Source organism: Nelumbo lutea, chromosome 3 (genome assembly GCF_056320005.1).
Source record: "Nelumbo lutea isolate HS-2025 chromosome 3, American lotus-T2T, whole genome shotgun sequence".
Classification (NCBI taxonomy): Eukaryota; Viridiplantae; Streptophyta; class Magnoliopsida; order Proteales; family Nelumbonaceae; genus Nelumbo; species Nelumbo lutea.
The window spans coordinates 106,131,205-106,147,401 of NC_142686.1; positions in this window are offsets into that span (position 1 = coordinate 106,131,205).

Below are 16,197 nucleotides of genomic sequence, written 5' to 3' on the forward strand. Positions count from 1 at the left end.
GCATGTCTCCCTGACAGTCGACCGCGCACGTACAGCAGTGGTGTGCCTTTTTGAAATGACCCGCCGTCACGTCCCAGCGGCGCGAATTGGTTTGAAATTTAAAACGTGCGGTCACAACCACCAACGTTCTTGAATAAGCATGTTTCCAGCCTTCTCGGAAACCGAAAGAACTCTAGCAAAAGCGTCTCGAACAGTGAAGGTTCGAAGGACGGGACAAATCCACCAGCTACCTCACGAAAACTCCCCGCACCATGGCAAGACCCCCGGCGCAAGGAGTGGGGGGCAATTGATGAAGGAAGATTTGGCCCGACCTCTCTCATGTGACACGTGGCAGAAACAACAGCTCGGCAAAAGGGGCCAAGCCTAGGCGGGAACAAGGGGACACACTTCGCCGAACTGACCCTTGTAACAGCTCGGAATACACTTCGCCGAACTGACCCTTGTAACAGCTCGGGATACACTTCGCCGAACTGACCCACCTTGTAACAGCTCGGGATACACTTCACCGAACTGACCCACCTTGTAACAGTTCGGAATACACCTCGTCGAAACTGACATGCCCTATAGATACCTCCGAGCTCAAGACCGCCTCGCTCAGCACTTCGCATCACCTTCTGGGCACCAAAGCCAAACAAGTCGTACCATGCCTGACACTAGGGAAGTCCGTGCCCGAGGGCGCCACGCCTGACTGACTTGGGATCTGACGTTTGGCAACAGCACTCTAAACGACCACCTGCCACCACCACTGACGCCGCCATCTCCAGTTAGACGGTTAGGCAGTGACGATTCTGTCTCAACAGAAAGGACGACGGTCGAATTGACAAGCACAAGGGTAATCATACCCGATCTGACAAGGGCCTCGGGACGAGTACACGAAGTGACTATAAGAGCCCCTTGCCCCCTGACAACGGAGGTATGCAAACTTTGCGCTATCTGGTACTACCTTGCTTTTGAAGGATTCTAACTTGAGTTTCGGAGCCTCTACATCGGGTTCCCCCCGGAGCTTTCCCATCTCCTCCGTTTCAAGTTCCCTGCTACCCCGTTCAGAAGCAAGGCAGCGGACAGCTAAGACCAGCCGGATCGCGCTCCATCACATACAAAATATAAGGTTTTGTATTCTACAAATTTATATTTACTCCCAAACTCGTTAGACCAAAGGGATCAGTTTATCTCCCTGAAAAATTCGGTTCAATGAGTTATTAATCCGACTGCGTCATGATGTATGTAAAATAATTTACTCCAAATTAAGAAATGTATTTTGAATAGGTCCGGTCCAATATACCCCAATGCTGAATCTTTCCTTGATTTATATATCAAAAAAGAAAAATAAAAATCTCATATGGGGTTTAACATTTCCTTAATAAACAAAATTATTCTGAGTCAACTTTTCCGTCCATGTCTTTTGTTCCTTTTTTTTTATCCATTTTATCTGATAGGATCTGCTGATGCGGAGAAAGAACATAGAGTTTATCCCATACAGATTCACTTTTTTCTATCTTCATATTCTCATCAAATTCATAAAGAAAAAGATCTCATGAAGACAAACAGGAGAAATCATCTTTACCAAAAACAAAATGAATTGTAGAAAGAAATTGCAAGAGATAACAAATTTCTAGTCCAATGAAGAAGAAAAGAAATATGTTAAATTGCTGGTTGTTTCCATTATAAAAATTCTATATAAAATTGCAGATAAAGTATTGAACGGTTTGCAAGCTTTGCAGAAGAAAGGTGTTTAGTTTGTCGCCACAGGTCTATTTTGATTGCAATAGCTACTTATCCTTCTTATGCTCTATTTTTCTTGTCAATGGGTGGAATCTTAGCCGTGAATGGACCCTCCTTACTTGTGTTTGTTCAGTGATTATGTCAGAATTCTAAGAATCTTTCATATATATATATATATACACTTAGGCCGGGTTAACCCCAATTCCAACATAAAAAGTATTGGGTGGGATTGGATTCAAGTTCAAGTTATGATTGAAAAATATGAATTCAACTTAACTTCTAATTAAATTAGGGTATTGAAGCCTTTGGTTAATTATGTATGTATGTATGTATTTACGTACTTATAATGAGGGTCAAGCCATGGCTGCTTGTTCTGGTCCTTGTAATGCTACCTCCTGAAGTTTGGGGCATCCTGAAAGGCATAGACTTAGCCAAGGCCAATGGTGCATGCAAATTTAAACCGAAATACATAAATGCCCCGGTTCAATGTTTGTATCACAAACAAACGTAGACTAAGTATGGTAAAGAGCAAAACATATTTGGGTCAAATCTCACCATCACTAAGGTTTGGGGGGATATGGGCATGGGGATGGGCTACCCTCGGTTTTTGTAGCTTCATGAAACAAAAAAAAAAAAGAGAAAAATGATGTAATCCCTATTTTATATGAGAGATTATTAAAATAGGGGGAAGTGGTGTAAATTTTGCGTCAATTTTTAAGGTTGCATTTGATAAGCATGCAAATGTAAAACAAAAGTGAATTTGCACTCTAGTTTGGTTTTGTAGGTGCCCAATAAGAAGGCGTTTTTGTACTAAAAATGAATACACCTTTTTTTTTTGCATTAAGTAAATGGGATCAACTTAGTGACAGCCTTAGATTTGCATTTACACCCATCACAACCAAACAAGACACTTATAAAATTTTCAATGTAAAATCAAACCATCTTTGCACCTTTATTCATTGACCAATTTTGCATTTACATAAATATGTATGTTGTTTCTTTCAGAAACAAGACACAAAATATGCATTACTAATAATGAGTGCAAATGAGACAAAAAAATGAAAATTTTATATTAAATAAAGAGTCAAATAATAATAGTAACAGTCTTTATCTTTTCCTTGATGAGTGGCGACTCTATCTATTCGGCCATGAAGTGTTCCCGAACTATTCAGCCAATAATTGCAGATCAGGTCTGATGTTCAACAGAAATAGTTGGAGATCACAAATCAGAAACTACAAGTACCTAAGTTGGGGTCCAATTCATTGTTTGTTGATACAAATACCCACACATGTATCTTGAATCTTTTACTTTGACAACAAAGAAATATTGTCTATTCTCATAAGGCAATACAAAAGAGGTGTCAATTGAACGGATTTGGTTGATTTCAATCCCGTCCAATGTGAGTCCACTTATAAATGAATTGGTCCCAATTCAGTTCAAATCCAATACAAATCAAAATCTAATCCAATCCATTAAAATGTAAATAGATCGGATTGGATCCAATCCAATCTAAACCGAATGAAATATCAAAAATTATATAAAAGCACTTTTAGCATTGAAAAAACACGTGTGTAAAATTCTTTTGATAAAAATATTTTCATAAAAGTGCTTCTACAAAAGCACTTTATTGAAAGTACTTCGAAAAAGTGCTTTTGTAAAAGTACTTTTTGAAAAGTACTTCCATAGACTTTTATAAAAGTGTTTTCATACAAGTTTTTTTGTAAAAGTGATTTCGTAAAAGTGTTTTCGTGTAAAAGCACTTTTATAAAAGTGCTTTTATAAAACTACTTCTATAAAAGTGCTTTCATAAAAGTATTTTTATAAAAGCACTTTCGGAAAAATACTTTTCATAAAAGTGCTTAAAAGCAATTTTATAAAAGTGCTTTTATAAAAATGTTTTCGTAAAAGTACTTTCATAAAAGTGATTTTATGCTATTTTCAACTTTGATTGATTTTAAATTGGACAAGGCTTTCGCCTCATGATCAGATTATTGGGAATTTGGTTTAAATCTAATTCAAACCAATAAGAATATGGACCAATTTCTTTTGGATTGACCCAATCCAATAATTATAATACACCGTCCAAATCCGATTTAATAAGATTTTGATCGGATTGGATCCAAACCAAAATCAATCGATTGACACCCTTAACTGAGGGCATACATTGTTCAACATAAGGGGGTTTATTCTAAAGTTTCAATAAGAATGCTAGAGGTTGTTCTGGGCCATAGAAGGAGCGATGTTCAAAGGACTATTGCTGAGTGTGATATACTCGAGTTGTAGGATGAAAAAGGACTAATAAAAAAGAAGGATTATGGGGAAGGATAAAAATAATAGCAATGGGAAGTGTTAAAAGAACATGCCTTTGAAGGGTTAAAAGAACCGAAGATTGGTTCACTTCACAAAGGTTTTTTCTAGTTTAAGAGCAGGCCTTTGTGAGGCAATTCACTAGTTGTTTCCTCTTTGACTGATTAGACAAGAGCTGTAGGTAAGTACTGAGTGCATTAAAGGGTTATGAGTGTCAAGGTATTAACTTGATTTAGAAACCCTTAAATCGTGTTATGTCATGATATATTCATAGATAAATTCTGAGGATGTAGTAGGGGGTGTTGGATCTCAAAGGATGAAGTTCATAATATGACTTGTTGCCGATGTTTCAGAAGCATCAGAAAAGCTGAAGTACATGGGAATACTTCAAGCATCAGAAAAACATCAGAATTTAGCATACATGAATGAATGAATCTGTATACTTCAAGTAATTCAGATCTCTTACAAGTAACAACTCTGTTCATATAGAATCCAGTCTCACATGGGAATATGTGGCTGTAGCAATACAGGTAAGTCTCTTGCTTGAAAAAAAAAAAGAGTTGAATAGATTTTAATTCACAATAAAAATATATATCATTAATATGACTTGTAATTAAGGGAATACAAATTAGAAAATTTGATAAATTTCAAATGAATTCTAGAAAAGTTTTTTACAAACTTTCTCAACCTTATTTCATAAGCAAATAATTCTATAAGGGGTATTTTAAGAAATAATTTTTAGAAATAAATTATATATTTCATAAGCAAAAAACTGGGTATTTTAAGACAAATATGTGTGTGTTTCACTGTCGTCACAGTCGCATAAACTGTGGCCATTTTTTGTAGAAGAAGAAGAAGCAGTTTTGAGGTATGGGAAGAGAAATATGCTTTGAGGCCCATCTTTGCCTCGAAGAAGAAGAAGAAGAAGAAGAATATACCTTTGATGTTTGTTCATCGGTGGTTAGCGTTTGGCATGCGGGTGCTATTTCAACCCTAAAAAATTGAAGAATACTATGAGAACGAAGAAGATTGGTCGAAAGAAAAGGAGGGACGACCATGAATATACCTAGAGCAGTCATTTTGAGAAGGTAGGCAACGATGGTCTTCCGATGCTATCTCTAAGAATGCAGACGATGTTGGTGTTTAGAACGCAGGCGGCGATAGAATGCAGAAATGAGATAATGGGCAAATTGTGGCATTTCAAAATTTGTTAAGGGGTATTTTTGACTTTATGGTATCTCTGAAACGTGTCTGAACGCGTTAAGAGATGGGCCACATGCTTATGATTTCAGATTTAAAAAATCAATTTAAATCTGTTTTCAAACACTCCCTTAGTTTGAAGTCTGAATTGGCCCTTCAATTTATAAAAGGACAAATTTTGTTTTTTCACAAAGTTCAAAGGTTGTTAGAGCCAAAGATCCATTTATTAAAATTATTTAATATCCATAATACTTTCAATTTGAATTCAAATATAAATGAATTGAATTGGGATCCACCTATACAAATGATCTAGTTGAATCTATTTGCAGCCTTACCAAAAACCATCTTAATTAGAAGCAAATATGGGTCAGGCATAAGTTCTAGGACTGTGACTTTTAGGTTTCATTTGTTTACAATGCAAATGCCGGTTCGATACAAATCAATATATGCACTTGGTTCAATTTTGCAAGCATCTAATAAAAATATATTTAATGAGAGCAAAGTATTACAACAAAAAGCCATTTCAAAGAGTACAAAATTTATCAATGTTAAATTAAACCAACTTTGCATTTTCATGAACCAACATATTTATATTTGTATACTTAATATACTTTTGTTTACGCTACAAACAAACACAGCCTTAATATGAGTATACTTACTCATATAAATTATATTTTATATTATATGTCATATAATATATGTATTATATGGACTATGTCTAAACAAAGATCGTAGGCCCAAGCCTAGAAATTCCTGGCCGGGCTAAAAATGTGATCACCAGTTAATTCTAAACTAACCATTTCTGAGTTCTATATTCTCCGGTTTTGTGTTGGCACTTTTAACACCCGAACCCGATAACTATTAATGATGTAGCACAATCCGGTCACTCCTAGTTGACGCTCGCGTGGCTCCTAAGATGTACCTGAAACAATAGAAAGGAGGAAGAACTCACGGGGGGTTTCCCGGCGGGAACGCTCCGATGCTTAAGTTAGTATTGCGTACAGGAAGCAAAGAGAGAACGAAGGCTAAGAGTGTAGGTTGCGCTAATTATTTTAGATACCTTGTTCCTTGAGGGTAAGTTCCTTATAGCTGAATTCCGTTGCTCCCGGCCCTCTGACTTCTGACAGGGCAGGTATAACCGCCACTGCCAGTCTGCCATAGCCACTACAGGCAGAGATGAGGGGCACGCACGGGGCCGTCGTGCAGGGTATGTGTCTGTCAGGTGTGGGACGCCTTCCTAAAGGTGGCTGGCACAGCGAGGGGACATGCCTGCAATTCACAGGTTTGTCAGGTACGACGGTCGGGCAGGAAGCCCTCCTATGGTATAGCGAGTTGTTCTCCTGCGAATTGCCCTGAGCTGGGTCATCCCTTAAGCGACAGGCTGTCTACAGCCGGTTATGCCGAGCTAGCCGACCCGAGGTCTTTGTGCCTTGGGGCGTCCAAAGAAGAATCGGTGCGTTCTTGCTTGGAAGTGGCCCGAGGTCTATTGGGAGGAGCTCGGGTCTCAAAAGGGATCAGGGTGCCCCGAACTTGGGACCCCCCGAAGTCCCTTGACCCCGGGGAGGAGGTGCGGGCGATGTGGCTTTCGATGAGTAGTTTACCTGCTGAGTTGTCGTGCTGAACTCGGTGGGACTTCCCCACCGAGTTGTGCTCTTGTCTGTTGTGTTGCCACGATGAGTCACTGTTTGAGCTAGGTCACACCTATGTGTACCTGAGCTATGAGGTTGGGCCAAATCACCATCCATCAATTGCCCCCCATTCCCTACGCTGGCGGTGGTGACCCAATGCGGGGAGGTCATGACGTGCTAGGTGGATTTGGTGTCGGTGTTTGTGCTGCGTCGTCGCGCGATCCGTCTAGCTGTATCGGTCTAGCGCCTGGCTCGACCGAAAAGAGATTCGGGTTGCATCTGGGTTACGTGTGGACTTCACAAGACTTGGACTTCACAGACGTCAAAAACGCGCTAAATCATTTTTGTCTCGAAGAACCTGCGGTTGCGGCTATATATAGGGGGTCCCTTGGCCATTTTCTTCACCACAAAGCCTTCATCGTTAGCATTTGAGCTTGCGCCAAGGGTTTCTTAGCTCGGTCCCTCCAGTTCGTTCTGTTCTTCCGGTCCGGTTGCGTTTCTTTGGTGAGTCCTCCCAAGCTTACTTTTCCCTTCTAGTTCGCTTATTTCTGTTAGTCCGGTATGTCGTCTAGTGTAGACGGTCTCATCGACGAGCCCGAGGTAGGTACCTTGGCTTGGGATGTCCTCTCTGCTACCCATCCATCCGAAGTATGGGTGGCTTCGGGTCATCTGGCGTCTACCTCCCACCGAGGTCGGGAACCAGATCAGTTCGGGTCTTCCATAATGACCTCGGAGAGGCTTCAGGACCTCATACAGAGGTTCTGCCTCCCTAGCGAGTACTCATATAGTCTTCCCACCGGCAACTTCCCATGGGAGCACGGTCCCAACGAGATCGTGATCTTCAGGGAGCAGTTGATAGCCGGGCTCAGACTTCCACTTCACCCTTTAATCGTTGAGGTGTTGGTACACTTTAACATTACCCTGGACCAACTCCACCTGAACTCCATACGAAATGTGGTGGGTCCATTTCTCTTTGTTTTGACCGTTTCCTTTCCATAGATTTAGATGTTCTTAGTACGATCTTGGCTATAAAGAAGAGCGCTCTGGGCGCTCTCCCCGGGCATAGGCGGTCTTACTACCTGTCCCCCCCCCCTCGGGTTTTAAACTCATGCACAAGCTCCCGAGCAAAATCCCAGCTTGGAAGCGGGACTACTTCGTAGTCTGGAGCAGCACGGGGTGGCCCTTCCCCACCGATTGGAGGATAGTCGTTCAAGACCCTGGTGTCATCCTGGATGGGAAGACCAAGAAGGAGCTTTAGTCACTAGCTAAAGCTAAGGAGAAGCTCGTCCGAGCGGGCTGGAGTCCGGGTAGGTTTTTTCCACTTTGGCTTTTCTGCTCATATATTTGCTTCGAGTTACTGATGTCGTATTTCACCGCAGGTCCCATGGAGGTGGAAAAGATAGACAGCCAGAAACTCTTCCACCGGATGAAGAGGAAGAAACGTGTGGTAAAGAAGGCGCACGTTGGGTCCTCGTCAGCTCCAGCCGAGCCTCGACTTCCACAAACCTCTGCCTCGGGGCCCGAGGTGGCAGTCGTGCCCGTCATAGACTTGGAAGAGGGGGCTGTGCACAAGGGGCCCGAGGTGACGGCGGAACCTGTCGTTAAGCCCGCTGAGACCGTTGCTAAGTCTACCTGACATGCTAGGGAAAGCGTCACTGAGGCTAACGCTGCTACTACCGGGGCTCATCCTACTGAAGATGTCGTCGAGACCTCCGAGAGCTCCACTCACGATGTGGAGATGACGGCTTCCAACTCGGAGGGTCAAGGGAGCCAATCCGTCCTGAACCCCAAGTGCAGCCTAAAGAAGAGTACACTTGTTGCATACTCGGGGGAGGTCAGCAAGTGGGCCGAACTTACTTCTGGTCAGCTCGGCGCCCGAGATGCCACTCATACTATGGTGGTGAGTTTCTCTTCTTTTTTTCTTTTTCCTTCTCTTCTTTTTTTTTTGTTGACTGGTTTCCCTTTCGCAGGTAAACACCGCCATTCGCGCCTTGACCCTCCAACCAGATCGGCACCTGAGGCGGGCTCTGGAGGCTAAGAAGTCATCTCGCGCAGTCCATACTGAGTTGAGGGCAGCTCGTTGTCAGGTTCACCGCCTGGAGAGTGACGCCTTGGCTCAAAAGAGCTTCATAGAGATGTTAATGCCAGAGAAGGGGGAGCTGGCCTGAGACAATGACAAGTTGAGGGCCGAGGTGAACGGCCTTAAGTTTGGTCAGGAGGCCTTAGGGCTCGAGGTGAGCAGCCTCAAGGATGAGCGGGATGCCTTGAAGCTCAAGGTGCAAGGCCTCAAAGAGGCAAAGGGGAAGCTGGAGCATGAAGTGGGGTACCTTCAGGAGGACATAAGGGAGAAGACTACAATCTTCGAAGGTGCTCTTGAGGAGGCCAAGACCCAAGCCGTCATTGACTATGTCAAGTCTTCGAGATTCGACGATGTGATGACGGAGGCCTACAGTAAGGGCTTCAAGCTCAATCAGTGGCTGATTAGGCACCTCTACCCCGAGCTAGACACGAGCGCCATCACTACTTCACGGATCACTAACGATATCGCGTGTCAGTCAAAAGATGACCCCGATTCCAAGGATGAAGGTCTCGAAGATGGAGCAGAGGATGCCGGTCCAGACATTGTCCCCGAGGGGGTCCCTGATAGAGGCGGCGAGTCCCGGAAGTAGTTTGCTCCTTATATTTGTAACTTAATCTTTTCCTTTCTGAACTGTGAATGTACCATCTTGAGCCTTCGAGCTCGGGTAAAAACTCTTGTACTTGAACTCTCTTTTTAATGAAATATAGTTTCTTTCGAGTATCTCTGAGTGCAAAAATACTTCTAAGTGTGAGCGGACTCCAAGCTGGTCAATTTAATGTATAGGTTACCCGAGCTATCAAGCCACCGAGTTGGCGGTAAGGGTGACTGAGTGAAGTTGTGTTACTTTGGGTTGCGCGGGTTACTCCGGACTATCGGGTTACCGAGCTGAGTAAGAGCGGCAAGGGTATAGACACCGTAGGGTTCATACCCGAGCTGTCTTTCCCTTAAGGGTTAGAGATAACCAGGTTTTTGTCAGTTCGCTATGCCGAAGTGGCAGCTGGGGTTTTCTTGTGGCCCTTAGGCTTAAGAAGAGACCCGTAGTTTGTTCTTAGGTTTCACCCAGGCTAAAGTGGCAACTGGGGTCTTCTATGGCCCTTAGGCTTAGGGAGGGACCTGTTGTCCGCTCCTGGACTTCACCCAGGCCGAAGTGGCGGCTGGGTCTTATGTGCTGAGGTCATGTGAGCTCGGTATTCTGGCCCTTAGGCTTGGGGAGTGGCCCGTGGCCTACTCGATTCTTACAAATAATATTGTCTTAGGTTGACAATATTCCATGCTCGAGGTATATGTTTCCCTTTGAGGGTCTCGAGCTCGTATATTCCTTCTTCGAGCACTTGTTTCACTCGGTAATGACCTTCCCAGTTGGACCCGAGCTTGCTAGTGCCGGGCTCAGGTACCATAACTTTACGAAGGACCAGGTCGCCAACGCGGAGGTTCTGCTTCTTGACCCTGGGGTTATAATACCGAGCTACTCTCTAATGGTAGGTTGCGGTTCTAATGTATGCGATGTCCCTTACTTCGTCAAGTAGATCGAGGTTGGTACGTAGCTCATCTTCGTTTGTTTGATCATTGTATTCTTCTAGTCGTAGCGTAGGTACTTCGATCTCTGCGGGGATCACTGCTTCAGTGCCGTAGGGGAGATTGAAGGGTGTTTCTCCCGTGGCGGTCTTCTCCGTGGTCCGGTAGGCCCAAGGACACTGGGTAGTTCATCTGCCCACAATCCTTTAGCTCGGTCCAGTCGTGCCTTTAGTCCGTGGAGGATGGCTCTGTTCTTGACTTCTGTCTAGCTGTTTGCTTGAGGGTGCGTGGTGAAGTAAAGTTCTGTTGGATCCCCACGTTTGGGCACCAATCTTGAAATTCGATGTCCTCGAACTGTTTTCCATTGTCGAAAATTAATACCCGAGGCAGTTCGAAGCGGCATACGATGTTCTTCCAAAAGAAGTTTTGGACATTTCAGGTTGTGATTGTCACAAGGGGCTCGGCTTCTACCCACTTGATAAAATAGTCCACTGTCACTATTAAGAACTTTCTTCCACCCGTTGCTGGTGGGAATGGCCCGAGTAGATCGATGCCCCATTGCGCAAAGGGCCACGGGCTGGTGAGATACTTGAGGTCGGCAGCGGGTTGGTGGTAAATATTGGCATGTCTCTGACATTTGTCACATTTTCTGACGAGCTCAATGGCGTCTGCCTTCATTGTTGGCCAATAATACCCTTGCCAAAGCGCTTTCTGGGCAAGGGCCCTGCCCCCCAAGTGTTTGCCGCACAAACCCTCATGAGTGTTGTGGAGTACGAGCTCGGCTTCGATAGGTCGCAAGCAACGCAGGTAGGGGAGCGTGTAGGATCTCTTGTATAGCCGCTCGTCTATCATAACGTATTTAGCTGCCTGGCGTTGCAATCTTCTGGCTGCATTGCAATCTGCAGGGAGGGTCCCGTGTAACAAGAAGCTCATGAGTGGGTCAATCCAGCTTGGCTCTACTCGAACGACGGGAGCGACCTCCTCTGCCCCCCCCCCCCCCCCGAGAATGCTAAGCCGAGACAGGTCCTCTATGTACACGGTTCTCATGGTGATGTCGCTAGTGCTGGCTAACTTGGACAGGGCATCGGCCTCAGCGTTCTCTGGCCTGGGGATTTGTTTGATAAAGTGTGACTAGAAGTTGAGCAGGACCTCTCTGACTTTGGCTAAGTAGGTGATCATGGTTGGCTCGCGAGCTTCATACTCGCCAGTGACCTAGTTGACCACAAGCTGGGAGTCGCTGCAGATAACGATGTGCTTGGCTTCTACTTCTTTGGCTAGAGCTAGTCCAGCTATCAATGCCTCGTATTCTGCTTCATTGTTGGATGCCTCAAACTTGAAGCGTAGAGCGTACTCCAGTTTTATGCCGCTTGGGCCATGCATAACTATTCCGGCACCGCTGCCCTGTTGGTTTGAGGAGCCATCTACGTGAAGGATCTAGGGCTCCTCATCCCAGCTCGCGGTTGGCCGAGCTAGGAGAGGTGCCACACTGGCTACTACTTCACAGGGTTCAGACTCAACCGATTCGGGAGCTTCGGGCTCACCTGAGGTGGGAGCCTCGCGCTCAACCGGACTGGGAATTTTGGAGCTGAATGTGCATTCGGCTATTGATGGAGCGCGATCCGGTCGGTCTTAGCTGTCTGCTGCCTTGCTTCCAAACGGGGTAGCAGGGAACCTGAAACGGAGATGGAGAAGCTCCGGGGGGAACCCGGTGTAGAGGCTCCGAAGCTCAAGTTAGAATCCTTCAAAAGCAAGGTAATACCAGATAGCGCAAAGTTTGCATACCTCGTTTGTTGGGGGTAGGGGGCTCTTATAATCACTTCACGCACTCACTTCGAGGCCCTTGTCAGGTCGGGTATGATTACCCTTGCGTTTGTCAATTCGGTCATCGTCCTTTCTGCTAAGACAGAACCGTCACTGCCGAACCGTCATCTAACTGGAGATGGCGGTGTCAGTGGCGGTGGCAGGTGGCCGTTTAGGGTGCTGCCGCCAAACGTCAGATCCCAAGTCAGTCAGGCGCGGCGCCCTTGGGCACGAACTTCCTTAGTGTCAGGCGTGGTACGACTTGTTTGGTTTAGGTGCCAAGTGATGCGAAGTGCTGAGCGAGGCGGTCTTGAGCTCGGAGGTATCTATAGGGCAGGTCAATTTCGGCGAGGTGTATCCCGAACTGTTACAAGGTGGGTCAGTTCGGCGAAGTGTATCCCGAGCTGTTACAAGGTGGGTCAGTTCGGTGAAGTGTATCCTGACCTGTTACAAGTGTCAGTTCGGCGAAGTGTATCCCGAGCTGTTACAAGGTGGGTCAGTTCGGCGAAGTGTATCCCGAGCTGTTACAAGGTGGGTCAGTTCGGCGAAGTGTATCCCGAGCTGTTACAAGGGTCAATTCGGTGAAGTGTGTCCCCTTGTTCCCGCCTAGGCTTGGCCCCTTTTGCCGAGTTGTTGTTTCTGCCACGTGTTACATGAGAGAGGTCGGGCCAAATCTTCCTTCATCAGCTATGAAATCTGCTAAGGCTAGGGCCTTAATGGTAGTTCGCGGCTTGTACTGGAGGTCGTACTCGCTGAGCTCAATGGCCCACTTCGTCAACCGACCAGAGACCTCGGGCTTAAGCAAGACTTGCCTCAGAGGTTTGTCGGTAAGGACAATAACAGTATGAGCTTGGAAGTACGGGTGGAGCTTCCGAGCTGCAATTATCAATGCGTATGCTAGCTTCTCCATCTCCGAGTATCTTGTTTCTGCTCCTTACAATACTTTACTAACATAATAGATGGGTTGTTGGACCCGATCTACTTCCTTTATTAGTACCGAACTGACCACTTCGTCGCTCGTCGAGAGGTACAGTTCTAAAACGTCGCCCTCCTCGGGCCGAGTTAAGATCGGCACACTAGTGAGGTAATTCTTGGGCTCGTCAAACGCAAGCTAATAGTCTCAGGTCCACTCGAACCCTTTGCTTTTGATTGCCTTAAAGAACAACAGGCAACGGTCCGCCGATTAAGACATGAAACGGCTCAGGGCGGCCATGCAGCCATTCAACCTCTAAACCTCCTTCAACTTCCGGGGTGGTCTCATGTCTAAAATGGCCTTAATTTTATCCGGGTTGGCTTCAATGTTGCGCTGGTTAACGATGTATCCTAGGAATTTACCTGAGGTCACACCAAACACACACTTGTTCGGATTTAATCTCATGTTAAACTTACGTAAAATTTCAAAAACAGAATGCAAGTCTTGTATTAATTCATGTGAGAATTGAGTTTTGACGACCATGTCGTCTGCATAGCATTCTACTTTTCTGCCGATTAACGACGCAAACAATTTATTTACAAGCCTTTGAAAGGTTGCCCTTGCGTTTTTCAACCCGAAGGGCATAACCTTGTAACAGTATAGGCCGAACTCCGTGATGAAGGCAGTCTTTTCTTCGTCCGGCAGGTCCATCTTGATCTGGTTATAGCCCGAATAGGCATCCAAGAAACTTAGCAACTCATGCCTTGAGGTCACGTCCACCAAACGGTCGATTCCGGGGAGCGGGAAGCAGTCTTTCGGGCAAGCCCGGTTCAGGTCGGTGTAGTCGATGCACATGCGCCACTTGCCGTTGGCCTTCTTTACCAGGACGGGGTTGGCTACCCAGCTCGGGTAGTGACTTCTCTTATGAAGTTCGCTGCGAGGAGCTTCTCGACTTCCTCGTCGACCGCTTTCCATCGTTTCGGGGCTAGGTTGTGTTTCTTCTGTCTAACGGGCCTAACTACTAGATCAGTGTTCAACTTGTGAGTTATGAGTTCGGGGTCTATACCGGGCATTTCTGCCGCGGACCATGCAAAAATATCTAAATTTTGAAGTAAAAAATTTACCAGTTCGGATCGTAGGGGCTCCTGGACAGAAGCGCCGATCTGAAGCGTCCGAGCTGGGTCTGCTGTTGAGGTCGGGACCATGACTGTTTCTTCTGTGGGCGTGGCTCACTCTTCGCCTTGTTCCGTGGGTCGTTCCAGTTTGAGGTCATCGGCCACCTTGGTTTTCCCCTTTAGGGCGGCAATGTAGCACTTGTGGGACTCGAGCTGGTCGCCCCATGCTACTCCCACACCGAAATCTGTTGGGAAGTTCATAGCCAAGTGGTAAGTGGAGACCATCGCCCGTAAGACATGGGTGATCGGTCGACCTGTTATGGCATTGTAGGGAGAGGGGGTCGCTACCACCAGGAAGTTGTGTTCGAATCTGACCACACAGGGTCATGTGTTGATCTCTATGGGTACTGTTACTTTCCCAAGGGGGTGGATTTCCTCTCCGCTAAACCCCACTAAAGGGGTGTCTGTAGGCCTCAGATCGCTTCTCTGCAACTGAAGCTGGTCAAACGCAGCTTTGAAGAGGATGTCGGCTTAGCTGCCTGAGTCCACGAGTACACGCCTGACCTCGAAGTCGTTGATTCTTAGCTTTATTACGAGTGCGTCATCATGGAGGTAGTGGACCCCTCACGCATCATCTTCTGTGAAGAAATTTGGATCTTCCGTCTTCGGCCGCTTTGGGGGATTCTGCTCTTCTCGGGTGGCCTCACAAACTGACGTCCGAGCTGTTGCTGAGGTGCAACCCGCAACGATCGAACCTCCCACTATCATGTGGATGGTCCCCCGAACTGGCTTCTCCTCCGGAGGCTACCTCTGCGGTTGTTCGGCCGGCCTGCTGCTGGACTCGGGAGCATCTTTACCGTGCTCTCCTTGCCAACATGTTCTATTGCTATTGTTATTATTATTATTTTGTACAAAGTTTCTCAAATATCCGCGACGGACGAGCTCCTCTATCTCGTCGCAGAGGTTTTTACAACTCTCGGTACTGTGACCATGGTCTTTGTGAAAACTACAATACAAACTCTTATTTATTTCATTGGTATTCCCCCTCAGACGGGGTGGCCCCTTTACGTATGGGGCATCCTTGATCGCCATCAGGATTTCGGCCCGCTTCGCGTTTAGTGGGGTGTAATAAGCTCGGTCCGGTGCAAGAGTTTGGAACAATTGACCCGGCTTTGCACCTCGAACTGTTTCCTTTTTTCTTTGGGTGTCCCCTTGACTGGAAGGCTCTTCGTCTCTCTTTCTTTTTTCGGATGCGCCCTCGCCCTTATGGTTGATCTCCTCTTCAGTGGCTATGAACTTATCTGCAAGCTTTAGAAACTCGATTATGGTCGCGGGTTGGTTGACGACCATGTGCCACTTGAATTCTTTGTGCATCACGCCCTTCTTGGCTGCAACAAGGCGTACGGCAGGGTCCAAGCACGGTATCTGCATACAAGCGTCGTTGAACCGCTTGATATAGCTCCGGATAGACTCTCCCTCTCTTTGTGCTACGTTGAAGATGCTTTCTTCAGTTCGCGGGCAGCGTTTGCTGGTGACGAAGTGGGACGTGAAAGCTTGTGCGAACTGCGCCCAACTTCTTATTGACCCGAGCGCCAAGTTTCGATACCACGTGCGGGCTGCTCCCCTAAAAAAAGTGGAGAAGGCCACGCACATGCACGGCTCGCTAGCTCACGCTATGTGCATCTGTGACTGAAAGGCGTCTACATGATCATTCGAGTTGAACGACCCGTCATACTTATCAAGAGGGGGGAGCTTGAAATCCTTGGGCATCGGGACTACTAGGAGTTCGAAAGACAGGGGGGACGGAACCGAGAGGAGGGGAGCTTTGGCTTCGGTCAAGCCTACCTCTTCTTTGCCCATGAGCTCAGGCAAATCGTGGGTGACAGATCGGCGAGCTCGGCGGCGGCATCTCTACT